This window comes from Marmota marmota, unplaced genomic scaffold (assembly GCF_001458135.2).
Source record: "Marmota marmota marmota unplaced genomic scaffold, marMar, whole genome shotgun sequence".
Classification (NCBI taxonomy): domain Eukaryota; kingdom Metazoa; phylum Chordata; class Mammalia; order Rodentia; family Sciuridae; genus Marmota; species Marmota marmota.
This window is the reverse complement of record NW_026000242.1, coordinates 12,041,376-12,052,910: the sequence shown is the minus strand read 5'-3', so window position 1 is coordinate 12,052,910 and position 11,535 is coordinate 12,041,376.

Genomic DNA, 11,535 nt, shown 5'->3' with positions numbered 1-11,535 from the left:
TAGCATGTTTCACTCACCGAAGAATTAAAACCAAGAATCAATAAATGAGATGGACTAAAACTAAAAAAGTTTCTTCTCGGCAAAAGAAACAATCTGTGAGGTGAATAGAGAGCCTACATCTTGGGAGCAAATTTTTACCCCTCACATATCAGATTACTAATCTCTAGGGTATATAAAGAACTCAAGAGCTAAACACCAAAAAACAAATAACCCAATCAATAAATGGGCCAATGACATGAACAGACACTTCTCAGAAGAGGGTATTGAATCAACAAATATATGAAAAAGTGTTCATCATCTCTAGCAATTAGAGAAATGCAAATCAAAACTATTCTAAGATACCATCTCACTCCAGTTAGAATGGCAGCTATTATGAAGACAAAACAATAAGTGTTGGCGAGGATGTGGGGAAAAAGGTACACTCAGACATTGCTGGTGGGGCTGCAAATTGGTGCAGCCAATATGGAAAGCAGTATGGAGATTCCTTGGAAAACTTGGAATGGAACCACCATTTGACTCAGCTATCCCTCTCCTTGGTCTATACCCAAAGAACTTAAAAACAGCATACTACAGGGACACAGCCACATCAGTGTTTATAGCAGCACAATTCACAATAACTAAACTGGAATCAACGTAAATGCCCTTCAGTAGATAAATGCATTAAAAAAATGTGGCATATATACACAATGGAATATTACTCAGCAATAAAAGAATAAAATCATGGAATTTTCAGGTAAATGAATGCAGTTGGAGAAGATAATGCTAAGTGAAGGTAGCCAGTCCCCGCCCCCCCCAAAAAATGGTAAATGTTTTCTCTGATATAAGCTGACTGACTCAGTGGGGTAAGGAGGGGGAGCATGGGAGGAATAGACGAACTCTAGATAGGGCAGAGGGGTGGGAGGGAAAGGGAGGTAAAGGCGGGGGAATGTGATGGACATCATTATCCAAAATACATATATGAAGACATGAATTGGTGTGCACATACTTTATATACCATCAGAGAGATGAAAATTTGTGGGGGTTTTTTTTTGTTTGTTTTTTTAAAGAAAGAATTTTTAACATTTTTGTTTTGTTTTGTTTTTTGGCGGACACAACATCTTTGTATGTGGTGCTGAGGATCGAACCCGGGCCACACGCATGCCAGGCGAGCGCGCTACCGCCTGAGCCACATCCCCAGCCCGAAAAATTGGTGTTCTATATGTGTAATATGAATTGTGATGCATTCCGCTGTCATGAATTTAAAAAATAAAAGTTAAAAAAAAAATGACCTCCAGCAGCTGAGGCAAACTTGAGAGTTTGGCCATTTCCTGGCCCAGGTGCCAGTTGATTTGGTTATTAGGATGGAGCTGATTCTGTCTGGAAAATCAGTGGTTGCTATGAACTGCTAAAGCAGCAGTAAAATGAGGAAGGGACTATCTGCATTAAGGGGTTCCTGAGGGTAAGCAGGAAATGATGAGAATTGTGCTTTAGGAAGAGGTTAGGTGACAATTAGTACGTTTAGGATGGTTGATAAGCTAGAGCAGAAAGAGATGGAAGAGGGCAGAGGTAGAAGAAAGGACCTGAACTTTGGCAGTGGAAAGTAGGAGTCAATTTTTTTCCTTTTTTGGTACTGTATTTTATTTAGAGACAGGGTCTCACCGAGTGACTTCCTTTTGCGGAAGCTGACTTTGAAGTTGCTGGAATTACAGGCGTGCACCACTGTGCCCAGCTAGGAGTCAATTTCTAAAGATAAAGTTTAAGTCAAAACCATTCGTTCATTTCATAGATGTAAGTATCTCATGTAATTGGCACCATGGATAAAAAGGGAATTTTCTCTGACTTTTAAAGGAATTTATAGTTAATTGAGGCAACAGATGAATGGTTACAGTGACAAGTAAAATCATGGTTAAGCACATACTGCTGTGATAAAGTGGACAGTAAGAAATTTGCCTTAAGTTTTCTGGAAAAGATTTTTTAAAATCATTTTTAAAAATCATTTTTAAAAAATTATATTTAAAATATTTTTTAGTTGTAGATGGACACAATACCTTTGTTTTATTTATTTATTTTTTATGTGGTGCTGAAGTTTGAACCAGTGCCTCACAAATGCCTTGTAAGCATTCTGCCACTGAGCCACAACCCCATCCCAGGAAAGAAGATTTTTGAGCTGGGATAAGAAGCTGACAGTGGCCAAGGAAGCTGGAGGGAAGTGTGAAGACAGGAGGATGGTAGATGAAACAAGACGGCATGTAATTTGGTGTTACTGTAGCAGAGCAAGCAAGTGGTTGTGGGGGAATTTATATGCTATGGCAAATAATTGAGACACTATCTTGATGGTGATAAGGTGTCTTCAACTGAAGACTTAGTTATGCAAAGTACATAGTTAAATTTTTATTTATTTTTGGTACTGGGGCTTGAACCCAGGGGCACTTTACCACTGAGCTACATTCTCCCACCCCCATCCTTTTTTTTTAAAGAGTCTTGCTAAATTCTTAAGACTAGCCTCAAACTTGTAATCCTCCTGCCTCAACCTCCTGAATTGCTGGTATTACAGGTATGTGCCAGTTATTTTAAATAAGTTTTGCTTGTAGCTGTGTGAAGTATGGATTTGAGGAAGGTAAGCATGAAAAAGGAAACTAATAAGTCAGAACATAAATGATAAATTCAGAAATTTAGTACCCAGAATGAAGGAGACACATTCAAGAGATATTCTGAACTTGGAGTTAACAAATTATACTGGGGTGTTAAAGATAGAGCAAGGAAGAAATCTATTCTCAAAGTTTTTTGTTTTAAATAGGTGGATAAGAGGTGATCAGAGGGAATTTCTGAAGGGAAATTAATACTGGGAGGGATATGTAATAACTGAAGTTTTGAATTTGTGAGATAGGCCAAGAAGAAAATTTATAGACTTCTGTTTCTGCAACGTGGTGAACAATTTTAGAAAACATTTTAATATGAAGCCTGTAGGAATGTTAACAGGAATACTGTTAAAAACACTTGTAGGGCTGGTGTTACTGCTCAGTGATAGAGTGCTCCCCTCACACGTGCAAGGCCCTGGGTTCGATCCTCAGCACTAAATAAATAAATAAATAAATAAAGTTATACAAAAAATAAATACACTTGTGAGCTTGAAATCTCTAAAGTCAGAGCAGAATAATCATGCAAGTAGAGAGCTAAGCAAATGCTGAGGGCATCAGTTGTACTGGGAGCATCACCTACTCTAGGTGAACTAGAGTTCTGGTCTGGAGATGGAGATACAGGGACCAGGAGCAAATCCTTGGGCTCAGATTGGGGAGTTAGAGCGGAGACTTCATAAATCCAGGAACTATAATCTTACCCTCTCTCTGAGAGTGAATTAGAAAAAATTTTTTACCTGAAAATGCAGAGAGCAGAGAAAAGATGTCTTACCTTGGTTCTGATTGGAGGAAAGAAAGTCTTTGAGAATATGTGGTTAAGGAGCAGTCCACATGTGGTCTGGATCCTGAATTAATACTGTCTGCGTGTCTGAAAAGATTACATGCTACAAATTTAACATTTACCTAGTTGGTAAGACCTGCAGTGCTTGGTAGAAATAAACACAAATCCTCACTGAAGGAAGATTCCCCTAACACAGGCCTCAAAAATCCCTACAATCTTTTGATTAATATGAACTTGCAGAAAAAAATTGTAATCTTTTTTTTTTAAATGCATAGAGGAATACCTTAAGTGAGTCAGCACAAGAAACAGGACCACATCTAAAAAGAATGCAGATCCTGGAATTTTCAGATACACAATATAAACATAAAATAGGTGTAAACCTAAATATAAGTCAGTTGTCTGGTCAGGGATCAGAATGTCTTTGAAGAAGTAGTTTATGCCTGGCAGTCTTCATCCATAAACTCATGAGAAATAACTGTTTACTGAGGAAAGATATTCCTTTCTCTGGAGACCTGTTGAGTTGTCAGGGTCACTTCTCAATGGGGCTGGATTTTCAGGTCCTAGGATCTTAAGCACCTTTGTATTAGGCTTCTCCACAGCTGTGTACCTGACGCTTAAGAATTGCATTTCATGTTAGAATCCCCAAACAGCCATTTCTAGTGTGGTTCCAAGGCTTTTATTGGTGTCTTTTTTAGTAAATCTAAGTTTCCCAGTTTTATACATTGCTGGAAGTGATAGAAGGCACAATATATCCAATTCTATCACTTTCAGACATATAATTTGTATAAGATAGAATATGAGATTCATTTTTTATAAAATATAACAAGATCACACCATATCAAAAATCGAATCCTTTAGAAGATGAGTCTAGCCCAGGAAGTCTTCTTATAATAGATCCAAGGGGTCTTCACCTATAATGGTTTAAGATGAGAGAGAAGATATTGAGGGGCTGGGGATATAGCTTACTTGGTAGAGTGCTTGCCTTGCATGCACAAGGCCCTGTGTTCTAATCCCCTGCACCACACACACAATAAAAGATTTTGAGAAATAAATTATAATATCATTAGACATAGGCATAAAACTTAGAATAAAGGAAATTTTAGCCTACTAGAGATTTTGATGTTGTATCAATATTCTCATTTACATCTAAATATTTCTTAATTTCATCCCTGATTTCTTCTGCTATTCCTTTGCCATTTGATAGCATATTATTTCATCTCCAGGTGTTAAAGTAGCTTCTGTTTTTTATTTTATCATTGATTTCTAATTTCATTCCATTTTATCATTGATTTCTAGTTTTATTCCATTATGTTCTGATAGAATACAAGATATTATCTCTATTTTTTTATATTTGCTAAGAGTTGCTTTGTGGCCTAAGATATGTTCTGTTTTAGAGAAGGCTCCATGTGCTGCTGAGAAGAAGGTGTATTCAGTCATTGATGGACGAAATATTCTATATATGTCTGTAAAGTCTAAATTATTAATTGTATATTTTAGTTCTATAGCTTCTTTATTTAGTTTTTGTTTGGAGGATCTATCCAGAGGTGAGAGAGGTATGTTAAAGTAACCTGGTATTATTGTGTTGAGGTCTATTTGATTCTTAACACTGAGAAGGGTTTGTTGGATGTACATAGATGCTCCATTGTTTGGGGCATAAATATTTACAATTGTTATTTCTTGTTGATGTATAATTCCCTTAATCAGTATGAAATGTTCTTCTTTGTCCCTTCTGATTAACTTTAGCTTGAAGTTCACTTTATTGGATAGGAGGCTAGAAACCCCTGCTTGTTTATGAGATCCATGTGAATATGTTTTCTCCCATCCTTTTACCTTCAGTCTGTAATTGGTTTGCTCTGAGGTAGAGGCTGGTTTTTCACAATCCCTGGTACCAAACACACACACACACACACACACACACACATGAAAGGCCAGCTGGGGTTGTGGCTCAGTGGTAGAGCGCTTGCCTAGCATGCGCAAGACTCTGGGTTCGATCCTTAGCACCACATAAAAATAAATAAACAAAATAAAGGTAGTGTATACAACTGAAAAAAAATTCCTTACTTAAAAAAAAAGCTACGATGAAATATCATTTCTTACTCATTAGAATGACTATTTGTTTTTTTGTTATTTTAAAGCCCAAAGCAGAAAATAATAAATATTAGGGGAGTATGTGGAGAAATGAAATGCTTGTGTAAAGCCACTGTGCAGAGTGTATGGTGGTTCCTCAAAAATAGAATTACCATATGATCCAGTAATTCCACATCAGATTGAATCCACATCAGGCTGAATACCCCAAAGAAATGAAAACAGGGTTGTATAACATGTTCACAGCAGTATTATTCACTATAGCTAACAGGTGGAAACAACCCCAGTGCTCATCAGTGGAAGAATAAATAAGCAAACTGTGGTATATACACACAGGGGAATATTATCCCTCTTAAAAAGAAAGGAAATTTGGACAGACGCTATGACAGGAATGAATCTTCAGAACGTTCTGCTAAGTGAAATAAGTCGGTCACAAAAAGACAAATACTGTATGTGCTAGTCAGCTTTTTGTCACTGTGACCAAAATACCTTACAAGAACAACGTAGAGAAGGCAAGATTTATTTTGGCTCATGGTTTCAGAAGATTGAGTCCATGGTTGAGTGGCTGCAAGGCAGAAACATCTGGGAGGAAGGGTGTGGTGGAGGAAAGCTGCTCAACAGGAAGGAGGGAGGGAGGGAGAGGATGCCGCAGTCTGGCTAGGCACAAAATCACGAGCCACTCAAACAGGAACAAACTTTATTTTTGAAACTGCCACCAATGCCCTGTACACTCCCGGGAAAATTGCCAACCAACACACGTGGCGCTCTTCCGGACCCCAACAGGAAGTCCCTCCTCTGGAATTCCCTCCTACCGCACTTCCCCAACCAATAGGAACTCTCCAGGAGTCCTGTAGCAGGCCGAGGTGGACAGCAGGAGTCTAATATCCATATGAATGCAGATCTTAACATAATCATATCATCTCAATGGCTTGCTGGCATCACCTTTCAACCAAAAATGCCATGCATCATACTACTTGGCTATGGCTCTTAGCATCTCCCCCCTTCTGTTTAATTAACCAACAAGCAATGTGGCTTAGGGACCATGCCTGTTAGGTTGTCCAATTCAACATATGGTTCTTACCCATCATCGGATGAACTGACCTCTAGGCGTCAGCCTCCTGTCTTAGGTTGATACCACTGCAATTGGATCATACCCGTCACTGAGTACCGGTCCAGCATATAGCCATACTTGTGGATAGGCCTATGCACCAGTAGGGGGGTGAGGTTCTTTGCCTCACCTCTGTTGGCCCCCAAATTTAGACCATCATTAGTAGAAGGGAGGAGGATACAGAAATGCCACGACACCAAGTCAATTGACGGCTCCTAGGAAAAATTGCATCACTGGTGACACATCAGCAAAAATACGCCAGCACTACCATAATTCGCTGCATCAACAGATAGATCACAATGCATACAAGTGATACACAGTCCAGGCAAGTTCTGCAAGCAGTTCAAAGCGGAGGAATCTATCAGTGTCCATTTCCTCCCAAAATAAATTGACTCCTTGAATGAGCATTGCTTGTTGAGTTATTATTCATTGATGCATCAGTTTATACAGTTTGTTGTGATAACTATCGAAGAAGCTTAGTTTGGTTTCATCTTTGTCTTCACCGGCACTGGGTTGAAGATAGGAATTCTGACAATGATGCTAAAAAAAAATTATGTAACATTCCAACAGGTACTAAGAAAACAATTTTCTGAACAATTTACATTATCCTGAACAGAATTATTATATATAATGAAAAGGAAAGGTGAAAGTAAACAAACAGATCTGTTAATCTCCTTATTTGTTCACATATTAAAACAATACTCAACAGCTATTTACCCAATTTAAATTAAACCATTAAAATCACGTGAATAATAAAAAAAAATTCGGATCCATTTATTCATGAGCGCTCCTCATATATGATATATGGACATATGCACATACAGACATACAACACAAAACAGAAATGTGCACACATAACATACAACACATAAGACAATAGTAAAGGCCTTGTAGCTTTACATAAGTGAAATCTCCATTGCAATGTTTAAAAACTCCACAGTCAAAAAATAAAACTGATCAGAAAAACATTAACCTAGGTCTGTATGAGCTCAAAAATAAAATAGAACTTTATAATGTGGGAAAAAGCAATAATAAAATAGATATTGAAAAAAGCATCCTGGTTAATCACTGTCGCAGATGTAAGAATAGCCAAGCTGGAGCTCTGGATATTAGCTGTTATGGATTTGAGTCAAATCATCTTCTTTTTGGTCTGTAGAAATTGTTTTGGTTAGTCTCTCTGGAATCCAAATCGGCTGTTGTTCTCCTTGTGGAAACACACAAACAGAACCCCGACTCCAGACAATCACTGGGTCAGGACCTTTCCATTGTCCTGTTAGAATATCCTTCCAAAGTACCTTAGGCTTATGTACATTTTTTGGACACATATGCCTTTCCGCAGCACTAAGCCCTGAGGAATCCAAATTTAAAAAGTTTAGAGTAAAAAGGGTTATTTTAAGTTTATCTTTGGGGGATATATACCCCTTTCCAATTCCCTCTTTTTGCTTTAATAAGTACATTTTAATAGTTTGATGAGCTCTTTCAACTATGCCTTGTCCCTGTGGATTGTATGGAATTCCTGTTATATGAGTAATGCCAAATGATGAGCAAAATTGTTTAAAAGAGGTAGAAGTATAACCAGGACCATTATCTGTTTTTAACTGTTTTGGAACGCCCACAGTGGCAAAATTTTGTAAGCAATGAGCTATAACATCTTTAGTTTTTTCTCCGGCATGAAGGGAGCCCATCAAAAATCCAGAAGAAGTATCAACTGTAACATGCAAATATTTTAATTTTCCAAATTCTGGCAAGTGTGTGACGTCCATCTGCCAAATATGGTTAGGTATCAATCCTCTAGGATTGACTCCAAGATTAACTTGTGGTAAAAAGGTCACACAATTTTGACATTGTTTTATTATTTGTCTAGCTTGTTCCTTAGTTATTTTAAAACGCTTTTGTAAAGTATTAGCATTGACATGGAACTTTTTATGAAAATTTATAGCTTCTTCTAGTGTAGAGAAAATATGTATGTCATGTGTAGTTTTATCTGCTAAATCATTGCCCAAACTAAGGGCTCCAGGCAATCCTGTATGTGCCCTGATATGTCCTATAAAGAATGGATCTTTTCTGTCCCAGATTAGACTTTGTATAGTGGAAAGCAAAGAGAAAACAGTAGAAGAAGGGGAAATCCTACCAGCATCTTCAAGAGATACTATAGCATTAACTACATACTGACTATCAGAAAATAAATTAAATACAGAATCTTTAAACATCACAAAAGCTTGTAAAACTGCATTAAGCTCTACCTTTTGAGCTGATTGTTTGGGTACTAAAAATGTAAAAGTTTGATCAGGGGTAACTACTGCTGCTGTACCATTATTTGACCCATCAGTGAATATATTTGGAGCATTCATGATAGGTGTTTTTCTTGTCATTTTTGGAAAAATTACAGGATGCAATGACCAAAAAGACAATAAAGGATTAGATGGTAAGTGGTTATCAAATGAAACATTAGATTTGCACATGATTATTGCCCAAGTATTTAACTCATTAGCTAACTCATCAATTTGATTCATAGTATATGGAGTAATAATTTTATTGGGAGAAATTCCAAACACTCCCTTTGCTGCTTTTATTCCTTTGAGTATTAATTGTCCTACAGCCTCAGGATACCTAGTAAGAATAGTGTTAGGAGAATAAGATAAATGTATCCATAATAATGGACCTTCTTGCCAAAATACTCCTGTAGGAATATTTTTTGTTGGTAGTACAATAAATAATAAAGGCAAACTTATATCAATTCTATCCAAATGCATATTTTCCATATATGTTTCAATGATTTTTAATGCCTTTCTTGCTTCAGGCGTTAACATTCGGGGTGAATTTGGATCTGATGGACCTTTTAGGATATCAAATAAAGGTCCCAACTCTCCTGTTGGTATACCTAAATAAGGCCTTATCCAATTTATGTCTCCTAATAACTTTTGAAAGTCATTAAGTGATTTGAGTTGATCTACTCGTATTTGAATTTTTGGTGGACGGACCATGGTTGAGGATAATAGAACTCCTAAATAATTAATTGGAAAATTTAATTGTACTTTATCTATTGCTATCTCTAGATTATAATTTTTTAATAAGTTTGTAAGTGTGGCATAACATTCTAGCAATGTGTTTTTATCTTTGTGTGCTAATAATACATCATCCATATAGTGAAATATTTGTAGTTCAGGATTTTGATTTCTAAGTGGCTGGATTACTTTGTTAACATAAATTTGACACATAGTTGGGCTGTTAGCCATCCCTTGAGGGAGTACTTTCCATTCATATCTCTGATCAGGACCTTCATGATTCAGTGCAGGGATAGTAAATGCAAAACGTGGACTATCCTCAGGATGAATTGGAATTGAAAAAAAACAATCTTTAATATCTATAACTAAAACATACCAGGTTTTTGGCAAAGCAGACAATTGAGGAATCCCTGATTGAGCAGGTCCCATAATAACCATCTCATTATTAATGGCTCTTAAATCTTGCAATAATCTCCATTTACCAGATTTCTTTTTGATGACAAAAATGGGAGTATTATGGGGAGATACAGAAGGTTGTATATGTCCTTCTGCTAATTGTTGTTTGACCAGGTCATGGGCTGCTTGTATCTTTTCTTTAGTCAGGGGCCACTGAGGAACCCATACTGGTCTTTCTGATTTCCAAGTAATTTTTATTGTCTCAGTGGCCCTTTCTGAAAATCCAACCCATGTCTGTCTGTTCCTTGATCTATTTGTATTGGTGCTGCTATACCTTGTTCTTGTTTTTCTAATCTTTTTCCTTTCCTAAAACCTTGTCTAGTCATAATAGTGGGTGCATTTTGGTTGATGTTATTTGTTAATGTCAAACCTAATTGATCTAGGACATCTCGTCCCCATAAATTTACGGGAAGATGATCCAATACATATGGCTGTATAGTTCCTTCACATCCTTCAGGATCCTTCCAATCTAATACCATTGCACTTCTATGGGGATTTGTTGCCACTCCTAGGCCTCGAAGCATTTGAGTGGCTTGTTGTAATGGCCAATGTTTTGGCCATTCTTGATGAGATATGATGCTAAGGTCAGCACCTGTGTCCAGTAGCCCATTAAATTCATGTCCTTGAATATTTAGTTTTAGCATTGGGCGAGAATCTAAATGTAAAGACAGCATAGCCCAATCCACACCTGTGGAGCCTAATCCCCTGGAACCTCTTTCTTCAGTATGACTGGAAAATTTATCATGTAGGCTGGGTATTATTAATAACTGTGCTATTCTATATCCTGGTGAAATTACTGATATACCTCTTGGAGAACTAGCTATAATTTTTATTTTACCTTCATAATTGGGATCAATTACCCCAGGACTTATCATAAGTCCTTTTAGTGTAGAAGAACTGTGTCCCAATAATAAGCCTACTGTTCCTTGGGGAAGAGGTCCTTTTACTCCTGTGGGAATGATTTGAACTCCCATCTCTGGAGTTAGTACTGCTCTGGCGGAGACGCAGATGTCCAACCCTGTGCTCCCTCTAGTTTGTCTGATGAGGGATTTAATGGATAATGTGTCCTGGGCACTACCCTGATGGTGTTGCTGGGTTCCTCCATTGCCCCATATATTTGTGGTTGTGGGCCCCGGAGCATTGGGCCCCCCAGTCCGTTTTTTGGCAATGGAGCCTGATTCCTTTCTCCATGATATTGTGGGTAAATACTTGGTCCTTGTCCATTTTTTGATAACGGAATACCTCTATGGTAGTTTGAGAATGGCATTCATTAGCCCAATATCTCCCTCTATGGCATCGTGGGCAAATACCCGGTATTCTATACCTAGCTTTGTTAAACCCTCCTCCTATGGGGCAACTCCTTTTAAAATGTCCTGTTTGTTTACAACTGTAGCATGTTTTTGGCCTGGCATCTAAAGCCTGTTGTACGGCAGCTGCCAAGACTTGCCCTTGTTCATTAATGTCTCTACATAATTTAATATATGT